The following is a 21,993-nucleotide window of genomic DNA, read 5'->3' as shown; positions in this document are numbered from 1 at the left end:
TTTGGAAACAGATGAGTTATTAATATTCCTGATTTAGGCATGACTCAGTGCTTCCCTGCGCGAGACAGAAATTGGTATGATGGTGGAGGTGCACATATTGCTGTAGTAGGCTGACTTTAATTCTTTAGGAAACAATAGCAAGGCGTGGTATAGCTGGGTCATAGGGTGGTTCCATTCCTAGTCTCTCTTCTGTGGAACTTCATTTCACGATAGCTAAGTTATGGAACCAGCCTGGGTATCCATCAGCAGAAGAATGGATAAAGAAAATCAGGTGTATATACACAATGGAGTTTTATTCAGCCATAAAGCGGGATGAAATTATGTTGTTTGTAGGAAAATGGATGGAACTGGAGACCATCATGTTGAACAAAAGAAGACAAACTCAGAAAGTCAAGGGTCACATGTTTTTCTCTCATATGTGGAAGGTAGAGAGAAGAAAGGAAAAAAGAAGAGTCAACCTCATAAAAATAAAAGGAAAACTGGTGAAGTAGAGGAGGAGGGTGGGAGAGGGAGGAGGGGAGAGAAAGGGAATATATGGAAGAATGAGATTGGTCAAATTATGTTATGTGCATGTGCAACTGAGCACATCACAATGAATCCCACTATTATTAGTCTTAATGTGTCAATAAAAAAAGAGAATTGGGAGGAAAGTGACTCTAATAGGTGATGAGGCCCTTGAGGATCAGTCCTGTATTTGTTATTTCTTCTCCAACCATTGCATGGGACAGACAATGAGAATAACTCACATATACTGTCTCCCATACATCAGGGATTGTGCTAGGTACTTTCTAGGTGTCTAAATTCATTTTCAAACAACTCTGTCAAGAAAGTTTGATGGGGAGGCTTTGGAAATTAGGGTGTTAATATTAATATTAGGCAGGAGGATCATGAGTTCAAAGCCAGCCTCAGCAATGGCAAGGCGCTAAGCAACTCAGTGAGACTCTGTCTCTAAATAAGATACAAAAAAGGGCTGGGGATGGGGCTCAGTGGTTGAGTGTCCCTGAGTTCAATCCCCGGTACTACTAAAAAAAAAAATACCTACCTACCTACCTACCTACCTACATACATACATAAGTAAAAAGAAAGCTTGACAATCTCATTTAGCACATGAGAGAACTAAGGATCAGAGAGATAAAGCAATTGGCCCAAAGGCACAGGACTGGAAGCAGTAGAGACAGACATATTGTATTCTTGTTTCCAAGCCTGTGCTCTTTGCACTACTTCCCACTGCCTCCTACCAGGTGCCTGAGAAATAGCTATTGAAAGAAGAGGAAGCAGCCTACACATATTCATGTGAGAGGATGGTCCTTTACTTTCTGGTTTGTTTCATCAACTTCTTAAGAATTAATTATCTAGTTTGGTTAATTTCTAAAAATTCTTTCCATCCTATAAGGCAATCCGAATCTCATTTCTAATTTTTTTTTTTCAGCATTGGGAGAGGGCGTTCAGCGATCCTATCTCTCTTCTCTCTTCTCTCTCTCTCTCTCTCTCTCTCTCTCTCTCTCTCTATATATATATATATATATATATATATATATATATATATATATAGCATTTTTTAAAATCAATCAGTTATAAAGTCAATCTGAAAGAATATCTTTGGGGAAGAAGCAAATCTTAGAAGGAAAATCTGAGTTGCAGTGAGGTGAAGAAGCCCAAAGCTCTAGATAAACCTGAAAATGGTCTTATTTTCTTTTTTCTTTGCTGTGTAGACTTGGCAGTAATCTTATTAAAGTTAAAAGAGTGCAGCAGATGGTGTGATTTATATTCACATATAAAGTGCTTTCCCCAAGTGATTTGGAGGCCCTGATGGGTTTTTAAAGTTATAATAGCTGTGATTATTTTGTTGTGTTTTATAGACACATAGTATTTTGGTCATTCCTGATTGATTTCTTTTCACTCTAAAAGCAACAGAGGCAAAAATTAGCACCCCATTTACTAGAAGGGGAAACCAGAGTGGAGGAGGTGTTGAAAAACTAGATTTCCCTCGGGAGATGTCAGTAGGGACCACTGCCCTGTGAAGTGATTGAGGACGGAGGCCACCACATGACATTTAGTCCACCCTCAACAGGAACAGGTACCATTACAGTGGATGTAGACCGGCAATTGACATGCACCAGCCGTGGGAATCGCAGCTTCCAGATGACTGATAGGCCTCACCTTTTCCAATGAATTGTCTTTACTGGTTCCAAGTCTCCTGCAGTGGCTCTTACTGTCTCTGTGTCGTTGCAGAACTTGAACTCTTCTTCTTGGACCTGGGACAGGAAGAGAACCTGCAACCTGGCTTCTTAATTAGTATCTAGAAGAGAGAGCCTGACTTTGGAAAAACCCTCAAGCCATTTCACGGAGGGCTGCAAAATGAGGCGCCTGGTCCTCCATAGAGAGGAGCAGAGGAGGAAGGCCCTTGGCCTGGAACCTGGCTGGGTCGGCATCTCAGGGAATGCTGACGAGTAGAAACGACCCCTGAGGGGAGCATCCTCAACAAAAATGCAGCAGACCCTGGAAGAACCAAATGTCCAGAAAATGGTGTGAAATTTTTGGAGGTAACAAAAATTCCTCTATATTTTGATCTTAATTGTTGATATCCTAATAAAAAATATTATTATCTTTTTTTTAATCCCCAAAGTAAGCAATGCTCATGATTAAATTTGGAAACTCCCAGAATATAGGAAATAAAAGTTAAAAAGTTCCTTCTTACCTCTCATCTCTCCAACATACACTTTAGGACTAGTGAATACTTATTGTGCTATCCCACTGAGAGAGTGCTAATGAAAATCAGTGTATATTCTGTGTGTTTAAATCATATATATCTTCCTATATTTCCAACAGCCTCCCTTCCCATTTAACACTATATCTTGCATGTTATTCTATATCATTAACTATAGATTTGAATTGCTCATTTATAAATTATTGCCAAATTTTTTTTGTGCCTAGTTGTACTATTCTCTATGTCCACACTTATTAATGGACATTTTGGTGGTGGTCAGGATTTTTCCCCTGATTTTTTTTTTCTAAAAAAATTGTTGATTGCTTTGCAAAGAATGCTGCCCTCTATGCTTTTTGTACCAGTCTATTTTAAATAACTGAAGATCAAAGCTGGAGGTGTCTTAGGAAACCATCAAGTGCACATGAGAAAATTAAGGTGAGACAAGGAAGAGAACCCTATTGTGAATTGAGCTGCTATAACCATTGATGTGGCTGGATTGCTGCTCAGAATTGTCATGGATCAGCCATGCGTATAGCCTGATCTCTTGATCACACCTTCTACTGTGGCCTGGAATTTCAATGTGCGTGACTATTAAGTATTCCTTGAAATAAGCAGGCCATTGGCTGGGTTTCCATTCTTCCATTGTGCAGTTTTCAGGTGGGACTGCTGTATACAGCTGTCATTTTTGGCACTGCACAAAACACCAAGACTGAGAGGTGAGGAGGAGCTGAAACCAAGGACTTTGCTCCATTTTCTGAGCCCCGAGCATCGTTTTGTTCTATATGTAAGTGATCTTTCCAGATTGGAAAACTTTCTAGAAATTATCCAAAAACACCATACACCTTGCAGAGGTCCTTAATTTTGGAATAGAAATATTTGATTTGTAGAACAAAAATGCAGTTTATTGCATACAAGCCACATCATTTATTCTAGTGGCAACAGAATTCCAGTGTTCATACTTTCTCATTTATTCTTCCTTGTTACTGACAGTTTGCATTTGCTAGACAAATGTGTGACATCAGGGTTACAAGATATGGTCCTGGGTAGGTTAGATTTAACAGCCTAGTGAAGCTGAGAAGGGAGATCTCTCATGGGCAGGAGGTCTTCCTGATTTTTTTTTTTTTTTTTTTTTTTTTTGTAATTCAGTACTCAACTATTAGGGGCTAATGATGCTGCTCTTGCCTTCTGAGGCAACCTGTCTTGGTTGGAATGAGCCTCTTTTCCAGATAATTTGTCACTGAGTGGCACGTTCCCATACCTGTATCTCCTGCTCTGCCTTTTACTATTGTCAGGTCTCTCATGAGCTAGCGGTCTCCAGGGTCACCTCAGAGGACAACTGTTCCGCTTGCGACTGTTTGCTACAACGGATCTGGAAAAGTTTGAACCTGACGTGACTTTCCGAGGTAAATATGTGAATACACCACAGTGAATCTCCACATCATGTGCATCCACAAGCCTGGGATCCTAATTAGAATAAGATATACTCCATGTTTGTAGAAATATGTCAAAATATTCTCTATTTCCGTGTATAATTAAAAAGAACAAATAAAAAATAAAAAATTGTATTTGTCACAATAATTATGAAATATCTAAAAAAAATAACAATTATGTAGCATTAAAAAAGTTATTCTTCATTTTGGACAGGGATTCCTGATTTTGGTATAGTGTTTTTCTTTTATTAAAACTTATTTTAACTGATCCTTAAAAACATAAATCAACATGTGTTAATCAGGTGTGGCACAGAGGATTAAATCCTGGGGACCTCATCTCTGAGCTACAATGCAAGTCTTTTAAATTTTTTTTTTTAATTTGACTTAGGGACTCACTAATTTTGTTTTCAATTAAAAAAAATTGTTCTTTTTAGTTACACAGGACAGTTGAAACTAAAAAGTCACTTCTCAAAAGAAGAAATACAACTGGTCAACAAATATATGAAGACATGTTCAACATCTCTAGGAACTAGAAAGATGCAAATTAAAACTACATTAAGATTTCACCTCACTCCGACCAGAATGGAAATTATCAAGAATACAAGTAACAATAAATGTTGGTGAGGATGTGGAGAAAAAGGTACACTCATACATTGTTGGTGGGACTGCAAATTAGTGCAATCACTCTGGAAAGCAGTACGGAGATTCCTTAAAGAAGGAGGAATGGCACCACCATTTGACACAGTTATCCCACTCCTCAGTACAAATCCAAAAGATTTAAAATCAGCATTCTACAGTGACACAGCCACATCAATGGTTATAGCAGCCCAATTCACAATAGCTAAGCTATGGAACCAACCTAGGTGCCCTTCAACAGATGAATCTATAAAGAAAATGTGGTCCATATATACAATGGAATATGACTAAGTTTTCGGTGCTGGCTCAGACTTGTGATCCCCCTGCTTTGCCATCCCACGTAGCTGGGATAACAGGAGTGCACGAATCCAACTGTCCCATGTCATAGTTTGATATATGTATGCATTGCATAATGTTTAAATCAGGTTAAACACATTTGTCTCTTCAAACATTTATCATTTCTTTATGGTAAAAACTTTCAAAATCATTCCTTCTATTTTTTTTTGAAATGGATAGTACATTACCGCTGTCTGCAGCTTCCTTACAGTGCAATAATAGCACACCAGAGCTTCTTGCTCCTATCTAGCTAAACTTAGCACCCTTTGATCTCACCCCACTTCCTCTCTGGCCTTTGGTAACCCCCATCTACTCTTAACTTCTACAAGACTGACTTTTTTAGATTCTACTTACGTGGGAGGCCTTGTGGTACTTGTCTTTCTGCCTCTGGCTTATTCTATGGAACAAAATCTCTAGTTTCACCTATTTTGCTACAAATGATAGGCTTACATTCCTTTTTAATGGCTGACTATTATTCCATAGTGCATATGTGCCACATTGTCTTTATCCACAAACAGTTGATGAACACTTAGGTCATTTCCATTTCCCAGCTAAGGCGAGTAGTGCCACAATGAACACGGTGTACCAATGCTTGTCAACATGCTGATTTCATTGCCTCTGGTATGTTTGATGAAATGACTTATTAAAACAAAAATAAATAAAAAAATGAACCTCAAACACATTAAATACAAGTGTTATAAGGAGTGAAATTCCAGAATGATATTTGTAGGCAAAAATATACCAGTTTACTGAACCCAATGGTTAACAGAATATCTGGAAGCTTTTGACTTGCCCACTCTGTCTGGATGACCCTTCATTGTTGTTCCAAATTGAGAAGCAATTTTAGGTTCATAGCAAAATTGAGAGGAAGTTGCTCCGGCAGGTACTGCTTCCTTTATTATCATTCTCCCTCACCAGAGTGCTATTTTTGTTATAATTGATGATCCCACATTGACGTCATAATCACCCGAAGTCCAGAGTTTTCAGTATAGCTCCCTCTCGGTGTTGATTCTATGGATTGAACAGACAGGAAGATATCACTATGATTCGAGTGTCTGCTAAGCCTCCATGTGTTGAAATTTAATTCCCATTGGGAGGTATTAAGTGTTTTGAGGGAAAGTGTGATTAGGATTAAATAGGGTGATTAGGATGGAACCCCCACGATTGAATCCTAGCGGCTTTACAAAAAGAGGGAGAGCGATTAGCAGATAAAGATATCCACAAGTGTTCCTTGTCTCTTACCTTGAGACTCTTCCAGAAAGCTGTAGATATGCCTCTTAGACCTTCACCTTCAAAGACATTAATCAAGATAAGCCTCTTTTGTTTGTAAAATAGTCCTGCCTCAGATATTTTGTAATAGTATTAAAAAATACACCAGTACAGACATATATCCATCATTATAGTTCTATACAGAAAAACTTTCCTGCCCTGAAATTCTGGCATTCCACATCTTTATTCCTCCCTCTCCCTAATTCCTGGCAACCACTGATGTTTTTACTGTCACCACATTTGCCTTTTCCAGAATGCCAGTCTGAATAATAGAGTATATAACCTTTTTCAGATTGGCTTCTTTCACTTAGTGATGTACATTTAAGTTTCCTCCGCATCCTCCCATTCCTTTCAAGAGCTGAATGATATTCATTCACTGAATGTACCACAGTTTATCCATCCAAATGACATCCTGGTTGTTTCCAAGTGTTGGAATTATGAATAAAGCAGCTAGAACTATCGGTGTGCAAGTTTACATGTGGATATAAGTTTTCAACTTCTTTGGGTAAAAACCAAGGCACTCCCTAACATGTGTTGCTTTGAACACACAGTGAGGTATCAACTAGACCCCTGAAGTGTGTTAGGTAAGAACATTACTTCCCTGCATTTGGAATTCATCTTTGTGTATGTGTGTGTCTGTGTGTGTGTGTGTGTGTGTGGTGCTGGGGATTGAACCCAGGGCCTTATGCCTGCAAGGCAAGCACTCCACCAACTGAGTTATATCCCTAACTCTCATCTTGGTTTTGCACTTCATTTTGCTCTAAATATATTCTTATGTGTTATAACTTAAAGTGCAAATTGGTGAAGGCAAATGGTGCAGAAAAGAGAATGCATCTTTTCTAGAATGGGCTCCTTCTCGCCTCTGCCTGTCTGCATATCATATGATCTTCTTTCTATGTAGCATGAAATAAACCTTGATCACACCATGGTTCATGTGCTGACTGAATCTTGTTTCAGATTATCATCTAATGCTTGTAAACATTTGGCTTCATTGCAGAATTAATATATTATTCTCTAGGCATGAATTATTTAGATGTCATTGGACAGGGTAGAGTATGTCCTAGTTTTTTTTTTTTTTCATGAAAATATTGTTTTTCTTGAAGGCTTTTCAAGGAGTGGCAGGATTTTCAGGGGTGAATTAGTCATTGACCAGGGATGGGTGTCCAGGATGATGGCCTATGGAGATCATGAGCCATGGATTTTCATTTTTGTGGCACTGATTCTGTTGGAATAACTTTTGGTTTGCAGCTAGCAGCTATGAACAGCTCAGAGTGCTAGGAAAACATTCGCTCATACAGGCCTGACAGGAACACCTGCTGGACGGGGTGCTCTGCTCTAGTGAGCAATCACTCTTCTTTGTCCTACCTAGGGGTTTCCGTGTCTGATCCGTCACCACTGATGTGCGTTGGGCCCCTGTCTTTGGTCTCTTGATCCTTGTTGCCGGCTATTTTAGTGTGACTTTGTTTATCCTTGAGAGACTTCAGGAGGCCTCTGATAGGTCCACCAATCAGTCATGGGCACCCCCCTCCCGTCCCACAATTAGCTGCACTGAAAGCTCTGCTTTCTCAGCCTGGACTCAAAGTGAAACCCAAAGACATTGACCAATTTTGGCAGGAAGCTGTCTTTTTAGCACCCTGGATTGGCCCCCAAAACATCTGGGATCCACAAATTTGGACGAGAGTCTTGTACTCTGCAAGGAGAAAGGAGGTCCATGAGGGACACACTCCCCCTGCCTCTTTCATCCCGATCCCTCTTGCCATCACTGCCAGCCTTTATGGCTCTTCTGCAGAGGAGGTCATCAAAAAGCATAATGACTCTTTGGAGGACAAAGCAATGACTCTCCAGGCCTCTGCCCCCAGTGTCATTGATTCAGATGAGGACAGTAATTTGAATGAGGATGAGCCTGATGCTTCCTGGTCTGACTCCCCTCCTCCTAAATATCCATGGGCAGACTTACGCCCTTATGCTGAGGAGGCACACCCTGTAAGACCCTCGGCTCCTTACCACCCCTCCTCGGAGGAGACACCACCTGTAAGGCCCTCTGCTCCTTGTCAACCCCATATTCTCCTCATAACCCTTTCCTCACCTTTCCAGTGAATTTTGCTCTCGATGCAGAAAGTAGACCCTGGGTGCCTACTCCCTTACCTGATCTGGCATTACTGCAGAAGGCTTCTCAGGAGTCGGGTCCTGACTCTCCCTTCTTTGAAGAGTATTAAGACAATGGTCAGGCCAGTTACAAACCACCTTTGATTGGATGAACCTTCTCAAGGCACGCTTAACTCGCCCACAATTAACCCATCCAGGCATTGACAGCTGCCATTCTCACATTAGCAGCTAACAAAAGTGATGAACCTTTATGGCAAAGGTCTGATCTCATTTGCTTTGGCTGCAATCTACCAGGTCACATCAGGAGATTCTGTCTCAGGAATGTTAACCCCCCAGACCCCTCACGTCCCAAGAGTCTTTGTCCTAGATGAAAGAAGGGTTTTCATTGGGCAAGGGATTGCAGGACCAGGCCTTTAAACTTCCATTGGGGCAACCCTCAGCCCCACCAGTAAGAGGGAAGAAACGTCCTCAAGTCCACTGGACGCTGCCCATTTTGGGCAGAATGACTCTTATGCTTGATGACGTTCCTATTAAGGGCACAGTGGACACAGGGGCTGATGTTTCTATAATAGATTCCAACTCAGCATCCAAGATGATGAGGTGGAAGTCAGTACCAGGTCCCCAAATTCAGGGTGTTGGTGGGTTACAAACCCCCAGGAGAGTCGTCTCCCCTGTTATCTGGCAGGACACCGATGGAGAGAAAGGTGCCTTCTATCCTTTGATTGCAGAAGTCCCTAACACCTTATGGGGAAGGGACATTTTGGAGGAGATGGATGCTGTCATAACTACGATGATAAAGCCCTTTATGATGAGATTATGGCTCAAGCCTTTTCTTTGTTTGCTTCCGGATGCACTCACACCTCTGTTTGACTTGCTTAAAAAGGAGGATGATCCTTCCTCCAGGATAAAGCTCAACCCTCAAGCAGAGACAACTGTGCAAAAGATCAATGACCGTCTCTCAAAGTTAGAGACCCACAGATATGACCAGTCAAAACCCCTGGTAGGAATAATACAAATGACAAGTTACTCCAAACTCTGCAAACGCTGGAGATTACAACTCCTAAGCATGCATTCCCTGCATCTCAGCCCATACCTTTGGCACCATGTGTGTTTACTGACGCAAACAAGCACACCTTTGGTGTTATCCTGAAAATTCCCTATAAACAGGATATCTCCCATGTGGAGCGTCACTCAGGATCAGTGCAACTGGGAGAACTTAGGGCAATAATATAGGCACTCCTTGTGACTGCAGACCCTGCCATCAATATTTTTTCAGACAGGAAGTACTCTGTCCAGGTGGCAAAAGCAATCCCCTGTGCAATTTTTAGACCTACAGGTAAGCCTATTGATCAAGCTCTCCAGATTCTTAAGGATCTTACAGAAAACAGGAAACATCCGTGGTTCATCTCACATGTGAGATCCCACACTGGGTTGCCTGGATTCATTGCTACAGGCAACTCTCAGGTGGACAATCTCTGGCGGGTCTAACGACACTTCAATGCAGGGGATGGACACATTTATTTCCTGCCGTCCTGTGTCATTGGACTTGCTTGAGCAAGCCCGCATCCTCCACACTAAATTTCACATGTTGGCAAATAATTCGAAAGCCTTGTTTCCTGACCTTACTATGACAGTGCAAGCATCTAGTCCAGGCTTGCAAGAATCGCGCCCCTCTGGTGCCGCTTGGACCACTGCAACCACAGGGAGTAAAACCTTGAGGCCTCTCCCCTAATAAACTTTGGCAAATGGATGTTACCCACATCCCCTCCTTTGGTAAGTTCAAGTATGTCCCTGTTATTGTGGACACTTACTCCAAATGTACACATGCTATGGCACAGTCAGGAGAGAATTCTTCAGATGCCATAAAGGCAATGAAAGCAGCAATGTTAATGCTTGGAGTGCCTTTGTCTCTAAAAACAGACAATGGACCAGCCAATTTCCTGGTGTCTTGGAAAATTACTCACACAACAGGCATCCCTTATAACCCACAAGGGCCAGGCATAGTGAAAAGGACTAACCGAACACAAAGGAAACATTACAGAAATAAAAGAATGCTCACACATGCCTAGATCCTCACCTTGCATTGACTCATGCTATATTTGCCCTCAATTTTCTTACCTTTGACTCAAATGGAATAAGCCTGCATACAAGTACTGGGGCTCCTTTCCCTCCCTGACTCCAGTCCCCCTGGTACGGTGGAAAGATCCACTCACCAAAGCATGGAAAGGGCCACTCCCTTTGATTACCCAGTGTAGAGGCTTTGCCTGTGTTTTTCCATAGGAAGACTCTCACCCTATTTGGGTACCAGCAAGAAATGTCAGACCAGCCACCTACAGCCACGCCTCGGAAACCGAACCAAAAGGAGAAGAAGAGGTCAACACGACCTCCCCACCGGAGGGCCCACAAGATAACCTGGGGTGATATCAAAGCCCTATCAGATCAAGCCCAGACCATGTCACCTGCCGGAGACCAGAGCCCTGGTACTCTCTTCTTGCTTATGTGTGCAATTATAACTTGCAACTCCCAGGTAAGTGTGCAACAGGTAAGTATGAAAGAAAAAAGGCCTCGGTCCAACAGCCTGATAACTCAAGACCCTATGCTGGCCTGTCCGAGCAAAACAGACACGCTTCAAAGCATGGCCCATGTGGGAAGAACTGCTTTGCAGTCAGCTATGGCTCATGAATGGCTGTCTGGGGGACAGTTCTCCTCTAGTGGAGAGCCTCTAATACCATCTAGTGGCAAAAATTCTTCGGTGAGCAAAATACTCAGGCCACTGCAATTAAAAAACCACGAGAGCAATCCACGCTCAGTCATTCATGATCAGGATGTTGTACATACTTCTCTCTCAAATCTTGCAGGATGCATCCCAAGGACAAAACTCAGGAGGACAACAGGAGCCCCCCAGATCAACATCATCATAAGGCTCACGATCCGCACAGCCACAATTGCAACTGTGGCTCTAGCTGCTCTCCTGCACCCGACCAGAAGGACCACACCCAACCGATTGGAAACAACTTAGGCTGTTGCTGGGACTTTAATTGGACTTTCCCCTTCTTTGGCATCAACGCAGAAGAGGACCCCCTTTATGCTATTGTGCATCATTCTGTCATTCAGCCCCCAAGTACATGCTTGATGGGTGGGGGCTCCATCTCCAGGGATTCTTTTACCTGTTGGTTTGGATGATACAGTGTTGCCTTTCTTGTTTGCTACTAATGTTTCCTGGGGATGCCCTGTTACATCTGACCCGATATCAAGGCACCCTTGGAATATGTCACTCTCACTTGATCATTCATGGGCCTTTACTATATTAAGGGATGAGGCTAGGGCACAGAGGTTGTGTCAGTCTACAATTTGCCTTCACAATGATATTCTTTGGGAGCCAGGAATAGGAGGCATTATAGGTTTTCGGCCACTCTCCTTAGAAGGAGAAGCAAAAGTAGTTCTCTGTCAGTGGTCTGCCTAATGGCATGACCCCTCATGCTAAAGACTCACGTTATTGGCCTCAACCCTTTCTGCATCGATGTCCATGGAAGAGATTTAAAAATATTAGTGAAGGCATACCTCTAAGAGCTATATCTTGGAGAGACTGTCTCTCCCTTTCCAGACCCTATTTCATTTCTGATGAGCTTATTAGTTGGTCCAGACCCTATATAAAAGGTGGATGGAGAGGGGAAGTTTCAACAGAAACAAATACATTAATGTTGAAGTATCATACAGATTGGATAACCAATGCTCAAAATACAAAACAAAGACAGTCAGGAGACTTTTTGCAATTAGGCAAACAATTGTTATGTGGTGCTTACAAATGTATAGATATCAGTCCTGTTGTCACCATGAATGCCATTTGGATTAACGGCTCTTTTGAAAAACCCTGAGCTACCCGTGCTACTAAAGGCCATGTATGTGTTAAGCCACTCTTCTTCTTTGTAACCTCCACTCAAAACCACAAAAATGGTCGTCTTAATTGTGATGATTCCCAATGTGAGTTAACCAATTGCTGGAATTCCTCTGTTAAGACAGCGGTGCTAATGAGAACACCCCCCCCCCCGCCCCATGTTATGGTTCCCAACGGAGGAAGAGGTTCACTTTACAAAAGATATTTCCCTTCCCAGAGGTAAGCAAGATTTTGGGATTACTGTTGCCATCATAGCTGCCTCCCTCACTGCAGTCGCAGCAGCTACCACCGCTGGTGTAGCTCTGACCCAGTCCAAAGCAAATGTGCAACCATTAATCAGGTATTGCAGCGCTCCACTAAAGCCCTGACCACCCAGGAGCGACTAAACCTGCACTTGCAAGGAGGTATCTTAATGTTACAACAACAGATTGACCTTATTGATGAAAAAATTGATATGCTTCAATTGAATGTTAGAGTACCCTGCAGTTCCTCAGTTTCTGTATGATCGTCAAACCCCTGTCTCAGTAAAAAATGTAACAGATGGGCTGGGGATGTGGCTCGAGCGGTAGCGCGCTTGCCTGGCATGCGTGCGGCCCGGGTTCGATCCTCAGCACCACATACCAACAAAGCTGTTGTGTCCACTGAAAACTAAAAAATAAATATTAAAAATTCTCTCTGTCTCTCTCTCTCCTCTCTCACTCTCTCTTAAAAAAAAAATGTAACAGAAGCTCGGCTTGAACTAGCAAATAGACTTAAGGGACCTTGGGATATGGCTTTTAGAAATTTCACTATGACGCTGCATGCTCAGATTCTCAGCCTAAATGAAACCAGGGCAGAGCTAATTCTTAACCCCTCAATCTTACAACGGCTGTGGGATAAATTGTCAGCTTTAATTGATCCTGCTAATTGGATGTTCGCTGGTATTGGCATAGTTTTTCTTGTCTTAGTGTATGTTCTTTTAAGATGCTTCCAAAAAAGGCTCAACAAAATAGAAACAAAACAAGCTCTGCTAGTTCATGCATGTAAGGAAAGTCAAAAGGAAAATCATGATTCCCCTACATCTTTATGGATGGCGGCTATGGACAGGATCTAAGTAGTACCAACTAAGGGCCAGTTTTCTATGAGGGATCATGCCCTGACTCTCAGCTCTGCTCTCCTTTTCGTCTATCTGTGTGTCTCAGCTCTGTCACAACACTACTGTTTGTCTGTCTGTGGCCTTTCTCCTTCCTTCCTGAAGGCAGCCTCACCAGCCCAGTGCTGTGAGCTGGGCCCTCCATGGAGAAGAACCCTGTGTTTCCTGATCCTAGGTAAATGCTGGTATGGAGGTCGCAGAGGCATTATCTTTCAGGGAGACAGAGAGCCCTCTCGGGGACAATGCCATGCACACCTCACACCACCCTGTTTGGCCACGAGGATGGCTGGTTAGTCAATGACGGGTAAGATTCCTCAAGGGAGGGACAACCTAAGACAGGCACAGTCGCAGAGGGGCCATCAGGAGAAAACTTGGGGGCCAACAGAGGTGAGGCACAGAACCTCACCCCCCACCTGTGCCAAGGCCTCCTTCTTCACCCCTTCAGAGAGAGGTCTCCTGCCCCATGGCTGCTTTGCTCCCCACGCCCAGCTCAGATCAGAACCCAAGTGACAGAGACCTAGTCAACAACGGCTGCCGCTCACCACAGCAGGAAACAACTGCAGCTACAGGAAAGGGCCAGGTCTGGATGTTTTCTCCTTTCTCTTCCTTGGTTCTTCCCCCTTTTCTATGTTTTTCCCTTTTCCTCTCTTCCCTCATCACGGTTCTCCTTCAGCAACCAATTTAATAAAAAGGGAGGAAATGTTGGAATAACTTTTGGTTTGCAGCTAGTAGCTGTGAGCAGCTCAGAGTGCTAGGAAAACCTATGCTCCTACAGGCCTGAGAGGAACACCTGCAGGACGGGGCGCTCTGCTCTAGTGAGCCATCAGTGAAACCACATCCTCAGTGCTTGAGGTCAGTGTCGCCAAGCTACCAGGCCAGGAAACCGAGAGTTAGGTGCTTCAGGGCATGAAATCCCAGACTCATAAGGCCCCCTCCTCGAGGGACAAAGATGTTTCCAGACTGCCTTCCACTGCATAGCACTATTTAGAGCTTCCTCCTAGTGTGGCTACATTAATCATAAGATGATTGGTCTCTAGATGGTGTATAACCTGCTTGCTTATGTATGATGGGAAGATGCATTCTATATCAATTGTAATCACTTCTGCATTAAACGAGCTGGCTGAGCGTCAACTGTGGTTTGTCACCAGCAGCTTTCTCACTAAGCTCCCAGGGTCCCGTGTGTTGATTCCATGTCTCTACCTGCCTCGACTGAGGTGAGGTAGCCAAGTGACCAATTGACCACACCAGTAACCAGAACGCATAAATGATTCTGTATGCCATCATGTAGTAGCCCTTCAGGAAAAGTTAGTAGAATAAATAAATAAATCTTCATACAACTTCAGGGAGGGTTTTTTTTTTAATCTTAAACATGCTTTTATTTATTTTCTAATTCCATAAAATTTTATTAAGCAGCTATTTATTTACTTTATGAACATTTATGTAGTACCTACACTACAGGAACGAGTCCAAGCATTTCTGAATGTTAATGTCATTGAACCCTTATAACAGTGTTAAAAATATTTTTAACCTTATGAGTGAGAGACACACTACTTATTTTTCATTCGTTCTTCTCAGTTATACATGACAGTAGAATCCATTTTGATAAAATCATACAAGCATGGAACGTATCTTATTCTAATTAGGACTGACTCTTGTGGGTTGGCACATTGGTGGGTATTTTCACTTAGGTATTTCCCATGTGTGCACAGGAAAATTATGTGAGATTCATTCTATTGGCTTTCCTATTCCCATCCCCAATCCCTTCCTTTAGTTCCCCTTTATATAATCTATTGAACTTCTCTTCTCCTCCCATCCTTTAATGATGGTTTGGTTCCCACATGACAGCAAAAACATTCCACCTTTTTTTTTTTTTTTTTTTTGCGGGAGGGTACTGGAGATTGAACTCAAGGGCACTGAGCCACATCCCCAGCCCTATTTGTATTTTATTTAGAGACAGGGTCTCACTGAGTTGCTTAGCGCCTCACTTTTGCTGAGGCTGGCTTTGAACTCGCGATCCTCCAGCCTCAGCCTCAGCCTCCCGAGCCCTGGGGTTACAGGCTTGCACCACGGTACCAGTCTCCACCTTTGATTTTTTTGGGGATTGGCTTTTTTCAAATAGAACTGCAGGGATTGTGTAATAAATCTCTCTTCTTTCAGGTAGGTCTGGATCTGGGAATTTCCTTGTGTGAATGAGAGGGAAGCCATGGAGCTTTTGTAAAAGTGAGGTCTAGAAATGCTCGGCTGTGCTCTGCCCTGGCATCACTGACACTGCTCTGGAGTTTGTCAGGATTTGTGGGAGGGTGGGCACTGGGTGTGCCAGGGAGGCAGGTTAAAGAGGGAGCTCTGGGAGGGACTGCAGAGAAAGAGGTCTGCAGACAGCACAAGAGCTGTGGAGAGGCCGAAGGAGGAGCTGATGGAGGCTGTGAGGAGAGAAGTGGGGGTGGGGAGAACAGGAATGAAGGCACGGAATAGTGTTGGTGCTGCCTCTGTGGATAGAAGAGAGACACATCTGAGATGCTTCTAGGGCATAGCAAGAGCAGGGTCCAGTAGGCATTGAGTCATGGAGATGCCAGGGGTGGGGAGAATGGTGGTCAGGGTAACAGGTGAAGGGCCTGGGCTTTGCTTTTTTAACAAGAAAGAGGAGTGGGAGAGATGAAAACAGAGACACAGACATGAAAGGGAAGGAGAAGGAGAGAGATGATAAAAAATATAGATTAAGAGAGAGACAGAAGGAGAGAGGAGGGAGAAAGATAGGGAAAAGTAGAGGAGAAAGAGAGACAGGGAGAAAAGAAGAAGAAGAAGAATGAAGAACAGGAGGAGGAATTCAAAATAGCAAATTATGGAACCAACCTAGGTGCCCCGTAACAGATGAATGGATAAAGAAAATTGGTATGTATACACAATGGACTATTACTCAGCCATAAAGAAGAATAAAATGATGGCATTTGCAGGTAAATGGATGAAGCTGGAGAGTATCATGCTAAGTGAAATATGCCTATCCCCAAAACCAAAGGCTGAATGTTTTTTGTGATATGCGGATGCTAATTCACAATAAGGGGCATGGGCTAGTGAAAAATAGAGGTAGTTTGAATTAGGCAAAGGGTAGTGAAGGGGGGGATGGGGTATGGGATTCAGAAGGAGAGTAGAATGGATTGTACCTTATCACCCTATTTGCAGATATATGGTTACACATCCAATGTGATTCTATATCACGTTCAACCAGAAGCATGAGTCGTTACACTCCATTTATGTATGATGTGTCAAAGTGCATCCTACTGTTATATATGACTAATGACAACAAGTTTGAAAAAAGAAGAATAAGTTATAACACACACACAAACACACACACAAAAGGAAGATGAAGATGAAGATGATGAGGAAGACTGAGAAAGAGACAGAGGTTCATAGAGTACTTTACTGCTCTGGAAGATATCGTGGAACCAGGAACTGAAGCCTATTAAGGCTGACTGGAGCAGGAGCCCTGGCCACACATCTTCTGAAGGGGACTGTGCGCGAGTGCTCCAGTTGCCTGATGGCTCTCAGATCTCAGCACACTGTGGTTACCTGCTCTCTCCAACTGACTGACTGCCTAGACCTCCGGCTACAGAGACACAAGCCAAACAGAGACACTCAAAAGAGGCAAAGATGTGAGAGGCCAGGGGACTAGGGGTTTGATCATGAGAGGGAAGCGCACAAGACAGCCAGTCAGCCAGAAAACCTTTCTTCCTTTAATGGAGGTGTCAGGAAGGCCACCACTTTGAAAATATCCCTTCTCCCCCGATCTCTGTGTGACATTTCCCTGAATTATTTTTAAAGAACAAAAGTCATTATTCAGGGGCACCCAGGGGTTCCTTGTTTCTGGGTGGAGGTGGAGGATGGGAGTCTTCCCGTTAGGTTTTGAGAGTTGAGTGTTTTCCTTCTGTGTCGGCGGCTATCCCGGGCTGCCCTATTTGCCATATGTACAAGATGACAAACCCGGAATAATGTTTACAGAAAAGCCATTGCTTTGATTTACCGGAGCACGGCAGGGCCCAGGGTGATGGGAGGCCCTGCCTACCCAGGCTGGTGAGTGGGTGAAGAAGGTTGCTCCACTCTCCAACCCAGTGGCTCCAGGAGTCTCACACCGCCCCCCCCCCTTCCTCTGTCCCAGCTGGGAACACAGCTGTGCTGGAAGTGGGGACAGTGTCACCGATCCCCTCTCCACAGGGGTATGAAGAAACGTGACGTCCACTGCTCCCCTCTGATATTAGAGGAAGAATGTCGGGTATCTGTAGGACGAAGCCATCTGTGGTTTTGGGACAGTGAAAACCATCAATTCAAAACCAGACACCACTTAGGTGCATTCCTGAAAGTGTCTGCAAACTAGCATGCCTGCCCCTTGGAGTGAGGGTGGCAGACCCCACAGGCCACTTGACAGGAGTAAACTGAAACAAAGGTCTATAGTTTTGGGCCTGAAAGTGGTGAAAAGTTATTTTGTTTTCCACGGGCCAGAAATCAGTTTAAAAAAAGCTGTTTCATATCCATTCACATTTTTTTTTTTTTGGTACCTTCAATTTCCATTGTCAATTAAAAGACAGTAAACTCTTATCCCGAATAGAAGTGCAATTAGATGGAATAATGAAATCATCAAGTACTACTGAGGTGGAACTTGGCAGTAATTAGTTTTTTGATACATAAATACAATTTCCAAATGCAATTTGTCCCAGAGCCCAGGCTGCTGATCCAACTCACCGTGTGCTGTTACAAGGGAAGCCAGAGTGGGTGCATCCGATTCTGCTCTCTGCACAGAGTGAAATGAGTTGGTGAACGTCAAAAATGACAAGGCGGAGACTCAGAAGGTCAAGGGTCACATGTTTTCTCTCATATGTAAAAGGCAGAGAGGAAAAAAGAGGTGTGGGAGAGATCTTATGAAAATATAAGGACACCAGTAGAGGAAGGGATGAGAGGTGGAGGAGGGGAGGAAAGGGAAGGTTCTGGGGAATGAAAGGGACCTAATTATATTAGGTGCATGCACAATGTCATAATCAATCCCACTGTCATGTATACTTATTTTTTTAAGATTTTTTTTTTAGTTGTAGATGGACACAATCCATTCATCCCTTCCCTTCCTTCCTTCCTCCCTCCCTCCCTCCCTCCCTCCCTCCCTCCCTCCCTCCCTTCTTTCTTTCTTTCTTTCTTTCTTTCTTTCTTTCTTTCTTTCTTTCTTTCTTTCTCTTTCTCTCTTTCTCTCTTTCTCTCTTTCTCTCTTTCTTTCTTTCTTTCTTTCTTTCTTTCTTTCTTTCTTTCTTTCTTTCTTTCTTTCTTTCTCTCCCTCTCTCTTTCTTTCTTGGTACCAGGAATTGAACTCAGGGGCATTCAACCACTGAGCTCCATCCCCAACCCTATTTTGTATTTTATCTAGAGACAGGGACTCACTGAGTTGCTAAGTGCCTCGCCATTGCTGAGGTTGGCTTTGAACTTTCGATCCTCCTGCCTCAGCCTCCTGAGCTGCTGGGATGACAGGCATGGGCCACCGCTCCTGGCTTCTTTATTTACTTATTGTGTGGTGCTGAGGATGGAACCAGTGTCTCTCATGTACAAGGCAAGGGCTGTACCACTAAGCCGCAGCCCCAGTCCCACTGTCATGTATAATTATAATGCACCAATACAAAAAGAAAAAAATGACCAGCTAGAGATGGAAAAGAGGTGTGCAGGTCTCTGGGGACCAGAAGTGGATAGTTTGCCCCCAGCATCTCTTTGATATGGGAAGCGCCCTATCAGGTACAAACATATCCTCTTCCCTTCTCCCTTTTCTAGGTCCGTGTGTCTGTTGCCCCATCTGTCTGACACATCTCATTCCTTCATTTACCTATGGGTTCTTTCATTCCATCTTTATTGAGGGCCTACTATAATGAGTCAGGTGCTGGATAGAATATTCAAGAAAGTAAGCAGGGTTGTCTTCACGGGAATGGGAGTCTATAATTTTACAGGAAAGAAACACTTGTTCGATTACAATTATTTAGTGCTTTGCAGGGTCCCAATGAAAATGCAGGACGATGGCTGTCTCCTAGTGGGAGTTCAAAAAAATTCTCTAAAGGAACGGACATTGTAGCAGTGATCAGTAGCATAATAGGGCTTAGGCAGAGAGTTTAGAGAAAACTGTCTAGGCAGAGACATCCAGAAGAAAACAGTGCAAAGGAGAAACAGGGAAAAAGGAGTGTGAGTTAGGGGCAAAGGGAGGAAGCAGCAAGCCTGAGAAGCTGAGGCAAGGCCACACATGTCCCCGTCATCCCAACCTCCAAGCTCCAGTCCAGGTTTTAGATTTGATTTTAAAAGCAACAAGGAATTCTTGGAAGACTTTGCAATAGAGGAGCTCTAGAATCCTACTCTTCAGTTACCAGGCTCTCCTGAAGTTCAGTAATGACACGCCTCTTTAATTTGGAAATTCGGTTGGCTCACTCTTCAAGTTCGGTTCCACCGTTCCTCAGCATTTTCTGAGGTTCCTGCCAAGAGCCATGTGGCGGGTGGCAGACCTTCCATCAGTGACTAGTGATGTCAAAATTTCAATGCTTCTGTGATAGGCCACCTAAAAGGTTAAGGAATCGTGTTGTGGATTCATCAGATGTGAAAATCCCAGCTTCTGTACTAGGGTATTAACAAAGTGTAGCAGAGAGTAATGTTCCCCCTCCTAACCCAAATCCACCGAACAAGTACTCAGAACCTTGCTTTCAATTTTCCCTCTGAAGCTTTGGCTCATAGTGGGAGGACATCTTAGGATTGATTTTGCATTCATTCTATGAAATGCCACGGTGAAGAGGATGTTGACCTAGTTTCCTAAATGAATGGAGACTGCTCCGTCAGCATCCCAGTGAGGTTAGGTGAGGGTAGGCTGCTGTAACAGCAACGCAAAACCAGAGTGGTTTAAAGAATGAAGATGTGCCTAACTTTCCTTCACATAATATTCCTGATGTGAGCTCAAGTCAGAGAGAAAGCTCTGATTCTCTTGGCCCTTGGGGAACTCAACTTCCTTGCAAGTTGTTACACCAGGATCCTCTGGGATATTGTCATCAGCTGCATAAATGACAGTATGTTGTTGCTTCCTTGAGATTCCAGGTATTGAGAGGCTGGAATAGAACCTCCCAGAAGACATTGCCAGCTATATTAAATGGCACACATCACTTCTGCTTACACCCCACGGGTAAAAGTGCCCAGGATGAGAACATAGTTACCCATGATCATATTTACTTGCAAAAGAGATTGTGAACTATAATCTACATGGCTGGCCGCAGTTCTATCACAAGGAGGAAAGGGGAGAGTGGATTTTGATGTGTGGCTATAACTCTGCACCACACCCAGTATAGTAGATTGATGGCAAAACAGAGAAGATGAGAGACTAAGTGGAGGGGTGTCTAAGTGTCCTGGCTGAAGCTATCCCATATGGATTCACAGAGCTCCTGACTCCCAGTCCTGGGAGAATGCCAAGGTCCACAGAGCTGCCCACTTGCCCATGTTGACTTTGGATGTATCAGTGTGTCCCAGAGGAACCAGAGGACCCTCTCTGCTGACCCACAGACCCATGAGCAAAATAATAAATGTTTATTGTTTTAAGTCACTGACTTTTGGGTAATTTGTTACCCCAGCAACAGATATAAGTTGATATAACTTTAGCTGTTTTCTTACTATCTAAACATAGCCTCTGGGATTAATTAGTTAGAAAGGGAAGGTTCTTATATAGACCAAGCAGTAAATAGTCCAAAGTAGAGGTACTATAAACCATTTGGATTTACCAGATTGAGGGCAGAAAAGGGAATTCAATAGAGGTTGGGGGAAATAATTTCATGAAGTTTATTTTCTTAGAGAATGTTCTCCAAGAGAGAGAGGCCACAGTGGACTACTGGCTTTTGACCCTGAGTCCAGTGTTAGGTATTTGAATTGCATTCTCTAGAAAGCTTGATACTTGCCCTGAAGTTGGAGGACACAGAGCATCAGTACAAGAGGTATGTTAGTCTGTTTGTTAGTATTATAGTCTAGAAATGTGGTGTATTTTGTGATTGGCATGCCTTCCCAAAGTTTTTTTTTTTTTTTTTAAGGAAAAACACTTAGAAGTGTTTTTTTTTTAATCTTGGACTGGATGTGGCCTTGGATGCAGGAGAGCCTGTGTGAAGCCCATCTTAGATCTACTTACTCTAAGGATACATGGGGTGGAATGGGGTGGGGGTGGAGCTGATAAAGTTGAACATATTTGCCTAGGTCAGTGGTTCTCAACCAGTGGCTACTTTGCCCCCTAGATGACATTTAATAATGGCTAGAGACACTTTTGGCAGTTATCACTAGGGGAGGAGCTGGTTGCATGGAGTGGGTAGAGGGCAAAGATGCTGCTAAACATCTTCCATTGCAGAAGACACCTTTTCACAACAAATAGGTAGCCCCAAATGTCAACAGTGCCAAGATTGAGAGCCCGGCCTTAGGCTAAGTTGAGGTTGAAGGTCTCCAAAGAGTTAAA

This window comes from Spermophilus citellus, assembly GCF_964194105.1.
Source record: "Spermophilus citellus genome assembly, chromosome: 2".
NCBI lineage: Eukaryota > Metazoa > Chordata > Mammalia > Rodentia > Sciuridae > Spermophilus > Spermophilus citellus.
This window is presented reverse-complemented; position numbering follows the sequence as displayed.